The 17,141-nt window shown below is 41.5% G+C and overlaps 1 protein-coding gene across 1 annotated transcript in view; it reads right to left on the bottom strand.

The window, feature by feature from the left end:
• The window catches only part of tdrd12 (tudor domain containing 12), a 150,645-nt gene that overhangs the window by 94,937 nt on the left and 38,567 nt on the right, over nt 1-17,141 (bottom strand). The window lies entirely within an intron of this gene.

Genomic DNA, 17,141 nt, shown 5'->3' on the forward strand with positions numbered 1-17,141 from the left:
GTTTATAGCAAAGAAATCCATTCCGATAATATTCATACATCATTAAAATTTTACACATATATATTGACCAGCATAATACATAGAAAATATGCTTTGAATTGCTAATGAGGTAAAACTGAGACTAATTTACAACAGTTTAGGAGAAATTAGCCTCCACAAATACAAAATGACTTCGCCTTTCCGAACCTTATTAGCTTTAGTCTTTGTTCCATTTTTAATTTTGCACATCATAATTTCTCAAGATAGGGATGCACGTAATAGAGAAGTTAGAATTGAAAATAAATGACATTTCTGTACCAAATGTTTTGTACAGTAATATAACAGCTCAATGGCTGCACAAGATTAGTACACTCTGGTCTAAATGGATTTCCATTTGTAGCACCAGCTTTATGGGCAGCCCTGTAATAACACTATACTATCAATCAGTTACATGCTTGTCCAAGTTAGTCAGGTCACAAATTTGAGCATATATCTTAGACTTCAGTAAGCATCAGTGTTCCCCAGTCATACATCTGTATGTAGAGCCACAAAATTGTCACATATATAAAATATATACACACCCGCAAGTCTATATGTTATCCAGTTCTTGTGGTTCTGCTCAAGGTATACATATTGTCATGAAATTCAGTGCATTAATCGGAGGATGAGTAGATCAAGGATATTTTATTACAGTTTTTACTGATAAGTTTAATAATAAACAGGGAATGCTTATACATCTGTGACCTTTCATTAGAACAGACCTGAAATGTTAACTTCCATTTTTCCCACCACAAATGCTGCCTGGCCTATAGAGTATTTCCTGCATTCTCTGTTAAATATTTTGCTTTCGAATTACTGTTTAATTCACTTGCCTTTCCTGTTCAGGAAGGTGGTGAAAGAAAGATGTCAAGAATCTCTATTTTTCTTTCAACTGGTGTTACCTTATTCAAATATTTAATCTTTGTTTTGTTTTAAGATACTTTCTTGCTTCTGTAATGTCCATGCGTTGTAATGAGCCAAGTATGACCAAACTTACATTCTTTCATGGGGTGTGGGCATAGAGATCAATAATTGTTTCCTATTTTTAATGATACGTGAAACACAGTGCCTTGCCGGACCATTTCAAAGGGCAGTTAAGAAACAGAGATGGGGAGCTCTGGTGGGTGTGACAGGAGGGGCAAATATCCTTTTGCTTCGCAAGGATATCTGGGATTGCAGGGCAGCTATTTCGATTATGATACTCAGAGGGACTGGAAGGGGCAGAGTGGATAAATGGTTTTTTAAAAAATACCAAAGAAAAGAAAGCAGTTTTAAAAAAAAAGCAAAAATTCATTTCAAAAAGCTTTCAGTCCTCTGGATTACCACCCACCTTTGCTATATTTTACCTTTTGTTCTTTCAATTTGATATTATCCTTACTTCCTTGGTTAATAGTGTTCAGTTCATCCCTTACCCAGCATATCCCATGGCCATTGCACCTGACCAGCGCATCTCTAGACTGTAGGACCACACTGGAGCACTTGGAGGAACCCATGCAGATGCGGGGAGAATGTGCAAACTCCACACAAATAGTTGCCCAAGGGTGGAATCAAATTTTGGTCCCTGGCACTGAGGGAGTAGTGCCAGTCACTGAGCCATCATGCCACCCTTTCCTAAATATTGTGATAGTACAGAAATGATGAATTAATACAAATAAAATTTTGACACCAATTTACAGATAGACAGTAGATACTGGTAGCAAATTTCAGCCTCCTGTCTCTACTTACCAAAGTCCAAATTGCATGGAGTTTGGAAGAGCTTCTGCCACAAGACCTAGTGGGATTTCTCACCAGATCTCACTAAACTCAGCTAATTTTTGATCGACCTAATATAGCTTCCAACACACTTGATTCCAAACCCATCTTATACAGCCTTCCCATAAAAACTTGCCCCTCAGAGGACATCCCAGAATTCACTGGCATTCCTTGCGCCCCTGCAATCTTTAAAAGCCCATTGTAAACTGGTCTAGCGTGGTCAGATATGAGCTGCTCTGCAGTTAGTGATGTTTGCCAGAACAAAGTGTACTAAATGTAATTGGGTCAGCCAGCTGGACCTCAAGAGCATGAGTTACCTGATTGGAAATGTAAAACTCGTCCAGTCGGAGGACCTTGCTGGCCTAAAGGTCAAGGTTAGCAATATAGAGCCTCAGGAATGTGACTCATTGGTACCCTCTAGCTGTGTTCCCCTATCCCCACTTCACCACTCTGCCGCTGCCAGCTTTTTATCTGCAGCTTCCTCTACACCTACCTCCAGTCCTGAAGAAAGGTTACAAATGAAACATCGACTTCTCCACTTCCTGATGCTGCCTGGCCTGCTGTGCTCTTCCAACCTCGTACCTGTCTATTTTGGATTCCAGCATCTGCAGTTTTTTTGTCTCTGATTCATTATGAGGCAGTACTATTGTCAAAGGCTATGCATTTGTAAATAAAGGGTGATTGGCGATCAGTGAAGCACAATCCTGAAAAAGTCGATTTCAGATGTTGGTGGATCCAGCATATGGAAAGAACTCATCATTGCTTCTGGACAAATGACATGGTAGGTGAAAAACAAGTGATTATCATGGCAGCCTGTGCAGCTGCAGCTTTTTCGGTCATTGGGAGCCTAACCTTTCCTGAGGCACGAGTTACTTAAAACCTTTCAAGAATTGATTGACACAGTTAAGGAATATTATAACCACAAGTCACTTTTAATTTTGAGATACTACTGCCTTTACTTGGCAATTTGAAAACCAGGGTAATCAGTGCCAGGATGTGAGACCAGGTTATGACAACTGGCCGAAGTGTGTGAATTTGGTTTAACCTTTACTAAGATGCTTGAAGACAATCGAGGATGCAGGTTTAATGATGTGACTAGGCAAAAATTCTTACTGGCTGAAACTCAGCTGGACTTCAAAAAGGCGCTACATTGGTTTTATCATTGAAAAATGCAACAAATGGGGCTTGTGATTTGCAGGACATTCCAATGGAGTGAACACCCTTGCCAGTTTGCCTGAGCTTGGGCAACACCTTTTAGGTCCCTCCTGGCTAACTTGTAACTCTTAAGCCTGAGCCTTCACATCTCATCTTGACATAAGCTTCCTTCTTCCTCTTGACAAGAGATTTAAATTCTTAAGTAAACCATGCTTCACTCAGATTAGATTAGATTAGATTAGATTAGATTAGATTACTTACAGTGTGGAAACAGGCCCTTCGGCCCAACAAGTCCACACCGCCCCACCGAAGCACAACCCATCCATACCCCTACATCTACCCCTTACCTAACACTATGGGCAATTTAGCATGGCCAATCCACCTGACCTGCACATCTTTGGACTGTGGGAGGAAACCGGAGCACCCGGAGGAAACCCACGCAGACACGGGGAGAATGTGCAAACTCCACACAGTCAGTCGCCTGAGTGGGAATTGAACCCGGGTCTCTGGTGCTGTGAGGTAGCAGTGCTAACCACTGTGCCACCGTGCCGCCCAACCACTTGCTCAACCACTTCCTCCCTGCCTGACAGGCACATACTTATCAAGAACACACAGTAGCTATTCCTTGAACAAGCTCCATATTTTAACTGTATTCATCTCCTGCAGTTTCCATCCCCATCCTATGCATCCTAAATCTTGCCTAATCGCATCATATAATTGCTTTTCCCCAGCTATAACTCTTGCCCTGTGGTATGTACCTAACCCTTTTCATCGCTAAAGTCAACATAACCAAATTGTGGTCACTATCACCAAAGTGCTCACCTACTTCCAAATCTAACATCTGGCTTGGTTCATTACCCAGTACCAAATCCAATGTAGCCTCTCCTCTTGGTGGTCTATCTACATACTATGTCAGGAAACCCTTCTGCACAGATTGGACAAAAACTGACTGATCTCAAGTGCTCCAAGTGTAGCATTTCCAGTCAATATTTGGAAAGTTAAAGGCCCCCATTACAACTACCCTGTTACTTTCACTTCTATCCAGAATTGTCTTTGTAATCCCTTCCTCTACACCTCTGGAACTTTTTGGAAGCCTATAGAAAACTCCCAACAGGGCAACCTCTCCTATTGCTAAACTCAGTCTCAGTAGATGAGCCCTCATCAAACATCCTTTCTGCCACCACAATACTGTCCTTGATTAACAATGCCACACCTCCCCCTCTTTTATTTCCTTCCCTGATCTTAGTCAAACATCTAAACCCGGAAACTGCAACAAGCATGCCTGTCCCTACTCTACCATATCTCTGAAATGGCCACAACATTGAAGTCCCAGGTACCAACCCATGCTGCAAGTTCGCCCACCCAGGTTATGTTACAGTTGTATAGGATTTTGGTTCGGCCACATTTGGAATACTGCATACAGTTCTGGTTACCACTCCTCATAGGATGTGGATGTTTTGGAGAGGGTGCAGAGGAGGTTCTCCGGTATGTTGCCTGGTATGGAGGGCACTAGCTCCCAAGACAGGCTGAGTAGATTAGGATTATTTTGATTAGAAAGATGGGAGATTGTTGGGGAGAGGAAACTAATTGAGGTCTACAAAATTATAAGTGACATAGACCGGGTGGATAGCGAGAAGCTTTTTCCCCCGGAGTGGGGGACTCAGTTACTAGGGGTCATGAGTCCAAGGTGAGAGGGGACGAATTTAAGGGAGATATGTAAGGAAAACTTTTTACACAGAGGGTGGCGAGTGCCTGGAATGTGTTGCCAGCATTATTATTAGCATCATTTAAGATGTGTCTAGACAGATACGTGAATGGGCAGGGAGCGGAGAGATACAGATCCTTAGAAAATAGACAACAGGTTTAGACAGAGGATCTGGAGGGCCGAAGGGCCTGTTCCTGTGCTGTAATTTTTAAAATTCTTTTTGTCCTCATTGGAATATATTACTGCCAGGAGGCATGAACTATTTTCTTAAATACCTGCTATTTCACTGAATGCACCTTAACATATGATTCATAATACATGAACTAAACAGCACAAAGATATTAATGAGTATGATTTTATAGCAATTACAGACAGTTATAACTGGGTACGTGATGTTTTGAAAGGACAGGCAGGGAAGGAAGGATGGTGAGGTAGCTTTGATAGTCCAATTGATTCTAAGTATGTATGTTAGCAGGAAATGATGTTGGCTAGGAAGAGATAAAACCCATATGGGTAGAGTTAAGAAGTGACAAAGGGGAGAAGACATTGGTAGCAGTAGTCTTTTGGTACCCAAAACAGTGATTCCCATAATCAATGTTTGGCATATATTAAAAGGGATCACAAAAAGAACTGATTCCAGCAGTAAAAATCTGCACATTAAAAATAAAAATCCTCCTTAAAATGTACTCAATCAGTTACAGGTTGAAGGGTTATGGAGAGCGAGCAGGAAAGAGGAGTAGAAGCCGAAATGAAATCAGCCATGGTCATGTTTAATATGACAGAATAGCCCAATCCTCCTCCTCGTTCTTATCGCTGACTACAACAAACATATAGTGATGTGTGTGAACTACTACCTGGAGTAGTGCTTTAGAGACGACACTAAAAGATGATGCATTACCCATCACAGAATGCCTGCCTGTGAAACCAGGGCTGAATATTAAACTCAGTGGAAGAGCTCAGCCAGATTTTAATTCAATTACCATGGGCAAACCTTCAGGTTTGAAGTGACCATACTGGAATCCATCAAGTAAAAAATGAACAGCCCTCCAGCATCAGGGCTCAGAAACCCGTCAGCCTACAGCTCTATCCATTTGCTCAGTACTGTTTCCCTAATGATTGATATTTGGTGAAATTACACTGTTTCTACCTCCCACTTTGTAGCTACAACTCGAGTGCGTTCTGTATTCTCCATAATTCAGCAGTAAAATGTTTGACTATTTCATTAGCCATTTCCTTATTATTCACTATTCACTCTTCTGAAGAGCAGCTCTCATTTTCTTTTCTGTTCCTTTTGAATATGTGTACAAAATCTCACTTCCACCTCTCTCCAGAGTTACTCAGGATATTGTCCTTGGTCCAACCACCTTCAGCTATATCAATGATCTTCCCTCCATCATAAGATCAGAAGTGCAGATGTTCATTGATAGTCACACAATTTTCAGCACCATATGTAAATCAAGTACTGCAGCACTTTATGTCCAAATCGAGCAAGACATGGACATCCAAATTTGAGTCGACAGGTAGCAAGTAACATATGCTTCACGCAAGTAGCACCAAAACAGAATCTAACCATTGCCACTTTGCATTCAATTGTATAGCCATCACCAAATTCCCCACTAACAACATCTGGGGAGGTAACATTGACCAAAAACTGAATTGGATTAGCCAAATACAGAGTGGCAACAAGAGCCTGTTAGAGACTACCAGAACCAAACGAACTGCAAAATTGAAAGAAAGCAGCTCACCAACTTCTCCATGGCAACAGAGGATGGACAATAAATGCTTCCTCAGTCTACAACACCTCAATGCCATGAATGAAGTTTTAAAAAGTAGCTTCTTCTAATAACTAATTATTTTCTGCTGATGCATGTTTTGTCATCTTCTCAAGGTTTTGTCCAATCATCTGACCAGACACTCATCTTTGCCATTATATACTTTTTCCACAAGTTCGGTGTTGGTTCTCCTCCTTTTAGAATTGTTCTTTTTATGAAAAATCTAGTTACTTTGAGTATTCTGAAGTATCCCCTTAAAATGTTTGCAGTGCTTATTTATTGATTTATCTCCTAGTTCACTTCAAATAGGTAATTCTGGATGGAGGTTTGCTTGCTGAGCTGGAAGGTTCATTTCCAGACGTTTTGTTACCCGACTAGGTAACATCTTCAGTGGGCCTCAGGTGACGCAAATGCTGAAAATTCCTGGTTTCTATTTATATGTTTGGGTTTCTTTAGGTTGGTGATGTCTTTCCTGTGGTGAAGTCATTCCCTGTTCCTTTTCTCAGGGGGGGTAGATGGGGTCTAACTCGATGTGTTTGTTGATAGAGTTCCGGTTGGAATTCTCATGTGTGTCTTCATTTGGCTTGTCCTAGGATGAATGTATTGTGCCAGTCAAAGTGGTGTCCTTCCTCATCTGTATGTGAGGATATTAGTGAGAGAGAATCATCTCATTGTAGTCAAAAAGAATGGGTACCCAATGAAAACAGTCCATCGATTTCTCAGCAACAAACCCAAGCAAGCAGACAAAATGTGTCCAGAAACCCTAACCACTCTCCCCTACGTCCAAGGCATCTCGGAAATGACTGCCAGACTACTCATACCCCTAGGCATCATGGTAGCCCACAAAACCACCAACACAGTAAAACAGCAGCTCATGAACATGAAAGATCCTATACAGACAATGAGCAAAACTAATGTCATTTGCAAAATGCCATGCAACGACTGTAACAAACACTACATTAGACAAATACGGAACTCCATCAACAAACACAAAGTTAGACCTCATCTACCACCCCCTGAGAAAAAGAACAGGAAGTGACTTCACCACAGGAAATAACATCACCAACCCAAAGAAACCCAAACATCTAAATAGAAAGCAGGAACGTTTCAGCATTGCTTTGCCTGAGGCCCATTGAAGATGTTACCTAGTAGGGTAACGAAATGTCTGGAAGTGAACCTTCCAGCTCAGCGAGCAAACCTACATTCAAAACCTCAACCTGAACTACAAATCTTCTCAAAACCTGCTACAGGTAATTCTCTCATAACACCGGAGTTGCATGCCATGTTACAGAAAATGGTGCAACAGAAATAATGGGGCCTATTGGAAAAGCAAAGTTCAGGGTGAATGACCAAAAATGTCAAGTAAAATTGAATCAAAAATAGTGGTTAGCCGAACACAAATGATAGCACAGTTGAAGTAAATTTTGATCTGTTGTAAAGTACTATCTAGTACAATTTATCAGATTCTCAACTAAGGCGAGGAGACTAGGATCCGTGGGCACAGCTTTAGAATTAGAGGGGGTCAATTTCCACTCCTATGTCTTATGGTCTTAATTACTCTCAACTGGCATCCATACCTGCTGGCTGCACTACATTCCAGCCAGTCTTCTGATCCCATCCAAATGGTAACACTGCACAAGTCAGATCCCAGAATGAAACCTGCCTTGACAGATCATATCCTAGAACTGACCAACATCCATGGTGCAGCACCATGTTTAAAACTATATCGTGCACCCAGACAACAGCTGTCAGTCCAGAGCAGTCCTGCATGGTTCCTGACATTGACCCTGGACATGACAGACAATAGAAAATTGCTACTTCTCTTTGTGGGCAGAGACATGGAGATGCTGCTGATGGGGATGGGGTTATGCAAAGGCAGGATGTTCTTTTCTCCCAGACCAGAGGACACCATTTTACTGGAACCATGCCAACCTGGACCCCTGTTACCGTCCAGGCCAGTGCAGTCTCAACCATCTGAAGGAATGCACAAAATGTAGCAAAAAGATCAATGACCTTCTCCACTCTCCTGCCCTGGATTAACCCTGGATCTCTTCTGCACAGCCTACTCACCCCCTCAGGACATTCCTAAACACGCATCAAAAGTTACAGGGTGCCATTCACATTTCTCTCCCTCACCCACTACATGCAGAGTTTCCTGATTCTGGCCATCCTGAGCAGCTGACTGATCATGTCCAAGCCCCTGGATTGGTATTTTGCAGTTGGTGACCATAGTAATCAGACAATGAAACAGATTCACAAGAGTCTGCAGATATTCTTAAATATCTATATGTTTGCTTTTAAAATGGAAAAAAGAGCTCTTAAGACAAACAAAACAAATTTCAAACTGCTCCTCAACACTGTCCTTTCACTGTTAGTCAATTCCAGTGAAATTTCACTCATCTCAACTCTTTATGCTTTCAAGTAAACAGGCATTGGAGATGTCAGTGTTGGACGCACAACACCGGGTTATAGTCTGATACATTTAATTTAGAAGCTCGAGCTTTTGGAGCTTTGCTCCTTCATCAGGTGGTTATCCTGATGAACCACCTGATGAAGTAGTGGCACTCTGAAAGCTAGTGCTTCCAACTAAACCTGTTGGACTATAACCTGGTGTTGTGTGATTTTTAACCTTAAATAAACAGATTTCTTCTAGTTTCTTGTCCTCAGGCTGTAGAGACATTTTCATGGTGCTTTTCCAAGTCCACTAGCATAAACATTTCACAATACGTTCCACAAAAGGTCTTCACAAGAAAGCACATCAGCCAACTGATCACGTGATGCCAACATGGAGTCCAGTCCTTCGCGCACTGCGACACCTAGTGCCTGGGATGAGAATCATGTAATAGTGAGGAGTTTACTTTATTTTAACAAAGTTGGCTATTCACAATTGTGTCACAGACAAGTAACACTTAATAAAGTTAGAAATCCCACAATACCAGTTTATAGTCCGTAAGACATAGGAGTGGAAATAAGGCCATTCGGCCCATCGAGTCCACTCCACCATTTAATCATGGCTAATGGGCATTTCAACTCCTCTTACCCACATTCTCCCTGTAGCCCTTAATTCCTTGTGACATCAAGAACTTATCAATCTCTGCCTTGAAGACATTTAGCGTCCCGGCCTCCACTACACTCCGTGGCAATTCCACAGGCCCACCACTCTCTGACTGAAGAAATGTCTCCGCATTTCTGTTCTGAATTGATCCCCTCTAATTCTAAGGCAGTGCCCACAGGTCCTAGTCTCCTCGCCTAACGGAAACAATTTCTTAGCGTCCACCCTTTCCAAGTTATGTATCATCTTGTTCATCAGGTGGTTGAGCAGCGCTCTGAAAGTTAGTGCTTCCAATTAAACCTGTTGGACTATAACCTGGTGTTGTGTGATTTTTAACTTTGTACACCCCAGTCCAACACAGGCATTTCCAAATCATGACAGGCATTTACTAAATGCATTTTGTAGGAGAACTACCTGTAGTTCAGTTTATATGCCCACTTAAGATTCTAGCCTTAGTCTCATGCTTCTCCCATTCAAACAAAGTAAAATGCAATTGTTTGTGATGACTACAACCTCAGGATGTCTTTACTCCAAGGTCATTAATTGATCCTGTCACATTACATAATATCGACTAACATTAGCTGTTCCCTGTTTGGTTCCAGATAGTTCCTTGGAGAAGCAGTCTAGCAACCTCTCATCCAGGCAATTTGTTCGATGAACGAAGGGCTGTTTATGTCATATACATGGACTTTAGTAAGGCGTTTGTAAGGTTCCCCATTATAGACTAATGGAGAAAGTCAAGTCACATGGTGTGCAGGGTGTTCTAGCTAGGTGGATAAAGAACTGGTTGATCAACAGGAATCAGAGAGTAGTAGTTGAAGGGAGTTGCTCAAAATGGAGAAAGGTGACCAATGGTGTTGCACAGGGGTCAGTGTTGGGGCCACTGTTGCTTGTAATATACCTAAATGATCTTGAAGAGGGCACTGTTGGTATGATTAACAAGTTTGCAGATGACACAAAGATTGGTGGAGTGGCAGAAAGCATATGAGACTGTCAAAGAATACAGGAAGGATATACATAGACCGGAGAGTTGGGCGGAAAAGTGGCAGATGGCTTTCAATCCAGACAAATGTGAGGTGATGCAGTTAGGCAAGTCTAATTCTAGAGCGAATTATACAATGAATGGAACAGCCTTGGGAAAAGTTGATGGGCAGAGAGATCTGGGAGTGCAGGTCCATTGTACCCTGAAGGTTGCTGCACAGGAGAGAGTGGTCAAGAAGGCATATAGTATGATTACCTTCATCTGACAGGGTATTGAGTTTAAGAGCTGGCAAGTCATGTTAAAATTGTACAAGACATTGGTTCGGCCGCATTTAGAATACTGTGTACAGTTTGGGCACCGCATTACCAAAAGGACGTGGACGCTTTGGAGAGGGTGCAGAGAAAGTTTACGAGGACGTTGCATGGCATGGAAGGTGCTAGCTATGAAGAGAGGTTGAGTAGGTTAGGTTTAATTTCACTAGAAAAAAGGAGGTTGAGGGGGGACCTGATTGAGGTTTACAAAATCATGAAGGGCATAGACAGGGTCGATAGAGACAAGCTTTTTCCCAGGGTGAAGTATTCAATAATGAGAGGTCAAACTTTCTAAGTGAGAGGTGGAAAGTTTAAGGGGGATACATATGATAAGTACTTCAGACAAAGGGTGGTGGGCGTTTGGAACGTGTTGCCAGCAGAGGTGGTAGAGGCAGGCACGGTAGATTCATTTAAAATTCATTTAAAATGAATTGATCGACAGGTTTAGACAGTACATTTGGATCGGCTCAGGCTTGGAGGGCCGAAGGGCCTGTTCCTGGGCTGTAAATTTTCTTTGTTCAAATATTTGACTAACGTGATTATAGGGAGTAATATAACTGCAAAAAACTGGTTCCCATAAACTTACTCAACATGATTGCCTATCACCATAACGGGCAAGTACAGCAGAGACAAGGTAACTTTGGAACTCAGATACACCATGGGGCCAAACAGGGTTGTACACTGGCACTAACATTCTTTGGCATACTGTTCACTGCATTGCTATCGTATGCCTTGAGGTCGACTACAGTGGGTAGGTACTGTTTTGCGAGAACTGATGGAAAACTGTTTAACCCTCTTTGCCTAATCCTCTAAATTTAAAGTACACCAAATCCTTATCAGAAAGAGTTGCGCTGAGAGGTTCACAGACATCTGTAAAAGCTTGGTTTGGCCATCAATATCAAATATCATGGACTAAAATGTTGTTTATACTACCACATATCAGCAATGATGATCAGTCTTTCAAGGTTTTTGATGGGTTCACATATATAAGGTTCACAATTGGCAGCAATTGATCACTTGATGCCAGAAAGGTAAATGGTTTGCTCTCATTACAGTTAACATAATTGGTGGTAGTTTAATCAGAGGATCTTCACCTCAGGGAATTGGAGAGGTTGAGGAGAGTCCTTCAGGGTAACGTCTGCTGAAACAGAAATTGAATCCATGCTGTTGGCAACATAAGCCAGCTGTCCAGCTCACTAAGCTAACCAACTCTGGCTAAAAATCAATTCAGACATTGCAAACGTTGCACCCTCATGGCTAAACAGCAGCTTGGAACAACAGTAATCTTAGTGATAACATCAGAGAATCTACCAGACCTGCATCCTTTGCATACTCCTGCCTTGGTGGTTAGACCTTTCAGCAGATGCTAGACAGGACCAAACATTCAACAGCTTTCACCTTCGCAGTCTCTAATGTAACCTTGGCAGCTCTCAGCAGGACAAAGTATCCAACTCAGATGGTCATTCTTCCCATTGCATTCGGCTCTCAGCTTCATTTAACTTACTGAAATTAGCATTGTTCACTATTTTTGAGGGCTTCATTTTGGGACATTTTGCACAGATCTGCAAAGCCCGTGATTGTTGCATGATTACTGGTATCTATCCACCATTCCCCTTTCACTTGATGCTCTTGTTCGCAGTTATCATTCTAAAAAGGCTCTATGCATTAATTACCTTTAGTTAAAAATCACACAACACCAGGTTATAGTCCAACAGATTTAATTGGAAGCACACTAGCTTTTGGAGCATTGTTGGACTATAACCTGGTGTTGTGTGATTTTTGACTTTGTACATCCCAGTCCAACACTGGCATCTCAAAATCTTATTTACCTTTAGACTTTATACCAACCTGTTATTTGATGTACAGTGATATGGTGTAAAATAACGAGTGTCATCGGTCAACATCTCTCCAGTAGCCTCAAGTTTAATAGACTTGCTTTGCTTTCTTTTAGCTAACACATGCATCTGGGTCAGCTTCTTGCTATTGAAGCATTGCTTTCTCCATGCTGAACATGTTTTCTTTTCTTTCATGTGAGGCCATCTATTGTATCAACTTGCTGCTGGCTGTTCTGCAAACATTTTTATTTTCTTCTTTGAAGATGGCGTTTTCATTTAGCCTGGAATGTCTCTCACTCTTAATTCTCTTTCTCTGCACAAATGCTGCCAGGTCATTGTAAGGTGTGAACAAATACCTTTCTCTTGTAATCTGATGTACTTTTGGAGAAGATTTGTAGCTCAGATTGTAAATTTGCTCGCTGAGCTGATAGATTTGTTCTCAGACGTTTCGTCACCATGCTAGGTAACATCATCTGTGAGCATCCGGTGAAGCGTTGGTGTTCTGTTCCGGTTGCTATTTATCTGTCTTGGTCTGTTGTGATGAGTGATATCACTAACGGTTCTTTTTCTCAGAGGTTGAAAAATGGGATCCAAATCTACATTTATTAATGGAGTTCCAGTTTCAATGCCAAGCCTCTCAGAATTCCCCTGTGTGTCTTTGTTTAGCCTGTCCCAGGGTGGATTTATTGTCCCAATTGAATGTGTGTCCCTCTGAGTGTACAGATACTCGTGATAGTGGTCGTGTTTTTTGGTGGCTAGTTCATGTATCCTGGTGGTTAGTTTCCTACCCATCTGTCCAATGTAATGTTTGTTGCAGTCTTTGCAGGGCATGTTATATATGATGTTAGTCCTGTTGATTACTGGTATAGGGTCCTTTAAATTCATCAGAAGCTGTTTCAGCATGGTGGTAGGTTTGTGGGCTGCAATGCTGTCTAGGGGCCAAAGTAGTCTGGTCGTCATCTCCGAGATGTCTTTGATGTATGGCAAAGCTGGAAAGCCACACACTGACCAGATACTCAACTATAGGAGCAACCACCCCAACACCCAAAAATGGAGCTGCATCAGGACATTTAAATGAGCCACAACACACTGTAGCACCCAGGAACTACGAGAAACTAAGGAAAAACCCCGATGCATTATATTCAGGAACGAGTACCCGATAAAGCGAAGTTCGCTGCTTCCTACAACAGAACTTAGCAGGCAGACACAACATGCCTAGAGACTCTAGCCACCCTGCCATACATTAACGACATCGCAGAGATGACGACCACACTACTCCAGCCCCTAGGAAGCATGGTAGTCCACAAAACTACCACCACACTGAAACAGCTTCTGATGAATTTAAAAGGGCCCTGTACCAGCAACCAGCAGAATGGACGTTGTATACTAAATACCCTACAAAGATTGCAGCAAACATTACATTGGACAGATGAGCAGGAAACTAGCCACCAGGATTAATGAGCACCAACCAGCCACAACCACCATCACTAGTATCCATACACACAGATGAAGAGAGACACCAGTTCGACTGAATCAATATATCCATCCTGGGACAGGCTAAACAAAGACATGTACGAGAATTCCAAAAGGCCTGGCATTTAAACCGGAACTCCATTAATAAATAAATTGATTTGGATCCTATTTACCAACTTCTGAGAAAAAGAACAGTTAGTGGCATTACTCACTACAACATACCGAGACAGATAAATAGCAAGCAGGACAGAACACCAGCGCTTCATCGGATGCTCACTGATGATGTTACCTTGCATGGTGACGAAACGTCTGAGAACAAAACTACCAGCTCGGCGAGCAGACCTACAGCCTATTGCACTTTGTTTTCCTTGAGCATTGGAATCTGTTGCTTTTACATTTGTAGGCATATTAGCTTATGGACAAACACATTTATGAGGCCTCTCAGCTAGCACAAAGCTTCTATAACAATAATTTGTAGGCAGATCCCATGGAATTTGACTCCATGGCATGTTACTGTATCAAATATTTCTTCAACTTTTCCTTCTCATTCCTAGCTTTATTATGCTTGAAGATTAATTTTTAATCTGCTGCACATTTGTTAGATGGTGGAAAAAGTATCCATACCTCCTGATCTTTTATAGCTATTGGGCCTCCTTTCTCTGAAACAAAACTTCCTACATTAATCAGACTGCTCACTGGTAACTTGACAGTTAAGGGGGTCAGGTGGACAGCACCTCACTGAAGTAACTGGCAGCTTAATCAAAGCACCCGATTTCTCCAAAGCAAAACATAAATCCAGATAGACAGTGAAGGCTGAACAGGTCAAAGCATCAAAGCCAGCATCACATTTCCTAGAACTCGGTTAAAAACTGGAACAAATGTAAATCCTCCAGATCTTTCAATCCCAATACTGTACCGTGCTAAATGGAAAACCAGTTGAAGGTAAACATACCATTGGATATTCAAGTACAAACAAAATTATTTTAACTTATATGTTTTAAGAGGAAAGATCAAGTAGCTCCAGGATTTTAAGAGTCAAGAAAGCAAAAATATTTTGTATATTGCTGAAAAAAATTACACATTTTGTTGAAACTTTTCCTTTTGCATTCTTCAGGACATTTCCCAATAATTACCAAAAGTAAAGGGAAAAACAACATTTATGCTGTATGAGAGGAATTGGTAGAGGTACTTCTATTGAGGATGTACCAGTTAACAATGACTGATAGTTAACTGCAAAGCTTTATTTTAATTTTAATTTTAAACAAGGCAGATTGTCTCTGATTAGTCAAGGAATTGTCCTGAGAAAATTAAATCAGAAAGTGGCTGCCACATGTTTTGTTGAGTTGAAACAAATGCAATGTTTACATGTTATTTTTGCCTGCAAAATAATGCCCTGTTTATTAGTAATTTAAATATATTTTGCACATCCCTTGTAATTACATGATATCAAACAGAGGATTGGGTAATCCAAGATGGAGAACAGAAAAAATGTGATTGTAAAAGCTGATATTTTTTGAGCTATTTTCAGTGTTGGAGCTGATTTCCTCAAATTCGAGCAGTAATTACTGTTTTATACTGTTGCATTGTTTTGAAACTAGAGAAAAAAATGCAAACAATGGCACTTTAAAAAGGAGGAAGACAGACAAAGGGTAGTGACCACATGGACAGTGATTCAAACAGAGAAAGAAAGCTACACTGCTGTCTGAATCAGTAGTGACCTGCACAGCTACTGCCTTTGCTATCTGTTTTCAAATATCTCTGGACATCAGAGCTGGTTCTTAGAAAAATAAACAAACCAACAGCCGATTTTGGAGAAACCTGCGTGTGGAGCTCACAGCAGGGAGCAGCTACGGAGCCTTTTCAAGTGTAACCTTACTGGCTTTCATTTGTAAATCTACAATAGGGAGTGGATTGGGATCTTTTTTGATTATATGTTGTTATTGAGAGCTGTCTCTTGATTAAACCCAAATATAAAAACAAGGGTACTAAGATAGTCTGAAGTGGTGTTTTAACAGCAGTAAGACTCTGCTATTTTCTGGGTCTGTAGATTGCTAAGCTGCAAAGATGTCCTTTAGTAGAGTAATGTGTACTTCCTGTTGCAATTGGGAGATTAGGGAGAGTTTCCATGTTACTGACCATTATGTCCGTAGGACATGTGTTTAGTTGAGAATTCTGTCAGATCATATGGATCAGTTGAAACGGTAGTTAGAGGCAATGAGGAATTTACAGGAGCTGGTGGTAGTCAGTGTGATGGATGGCAGTTGCAGGTAGAGGGGTAAACTGAAGATACAGTCAGGTAGATGATGATGTCCAGGAAAGGTCGGAGAAGGAAGCAAGAATCTCATGTGGCTATCCCCATCTCAAACAAGTATGCTGTTTTGGAAAATGTAGTGGGTGATGGATTCTCAGGGGAACGTAGTACTGACAGCCAGGTTTCTGCTACAGAGACTGGCTTTAATGTAATGATGGGTACGCCACGTCTCAAACAATCAATTGTGATAGGGGACTCTCTAGTTAGAAACACAGGCAAGTGATTCTGCGGCAGACAGTGCGACATTAAAATGGTGTGTTACCTTCCTGCAGACAGGATCAAAGATATCTCAGAAAAGATGCAGATTATTCTCAGTCTGCAGGAAGTCATTGTACTAATGTCACAGGAAGTGAAAAATACACGATTTGAAGCAGAAAAAATAGGATGTTCGGCAGGAATTTAACAAAATAGCTTCTTGAGGGCTGCAATATCTCGTTTACTCTCAGTGCCATGAGCTGGTGAGGGGAGGAATAGAAGGACAGAGCAGATGAAAGCATGGCTGAGGAGACCATAAGACATAGGAGCAGAAATTAGGCCATTCACCCCATAGAGTGTGCTCTGCCGTTCAATCACGGCTGTTAAAGTTCTCAACCCCATTTTCCCAGTAATCCTTGATCCCCTATCTGAGTCTTAAATATACCCAATGACCTGGCCTACACAGTCTTCTGTGGCTATGAATTCCATAGATTCACCCTTCTCTGGGTAAAGAAGTTTCTCCTTATCTCAATTCTAAAAGGTCTTCCCTTTACTCAAAGGCTGTGCCCATGGGTCGTAG

Source organism: Chiloscyllium punctatum, chromosome 26, assembly GCF_047496795.1.
Source record: "Chiloscyllium punctatum isolate Juve2018m chromosome 26, sChiPun1.3, whole genome shotgun sequence".
Taxonomy (NCBI): Eukaryota; Metazoa; Chordata; class Chondrichthyes; order Orectolobiformes; family Hemiscylliidae; genus Chiloscyllium; species Chiloscyllium punctatum.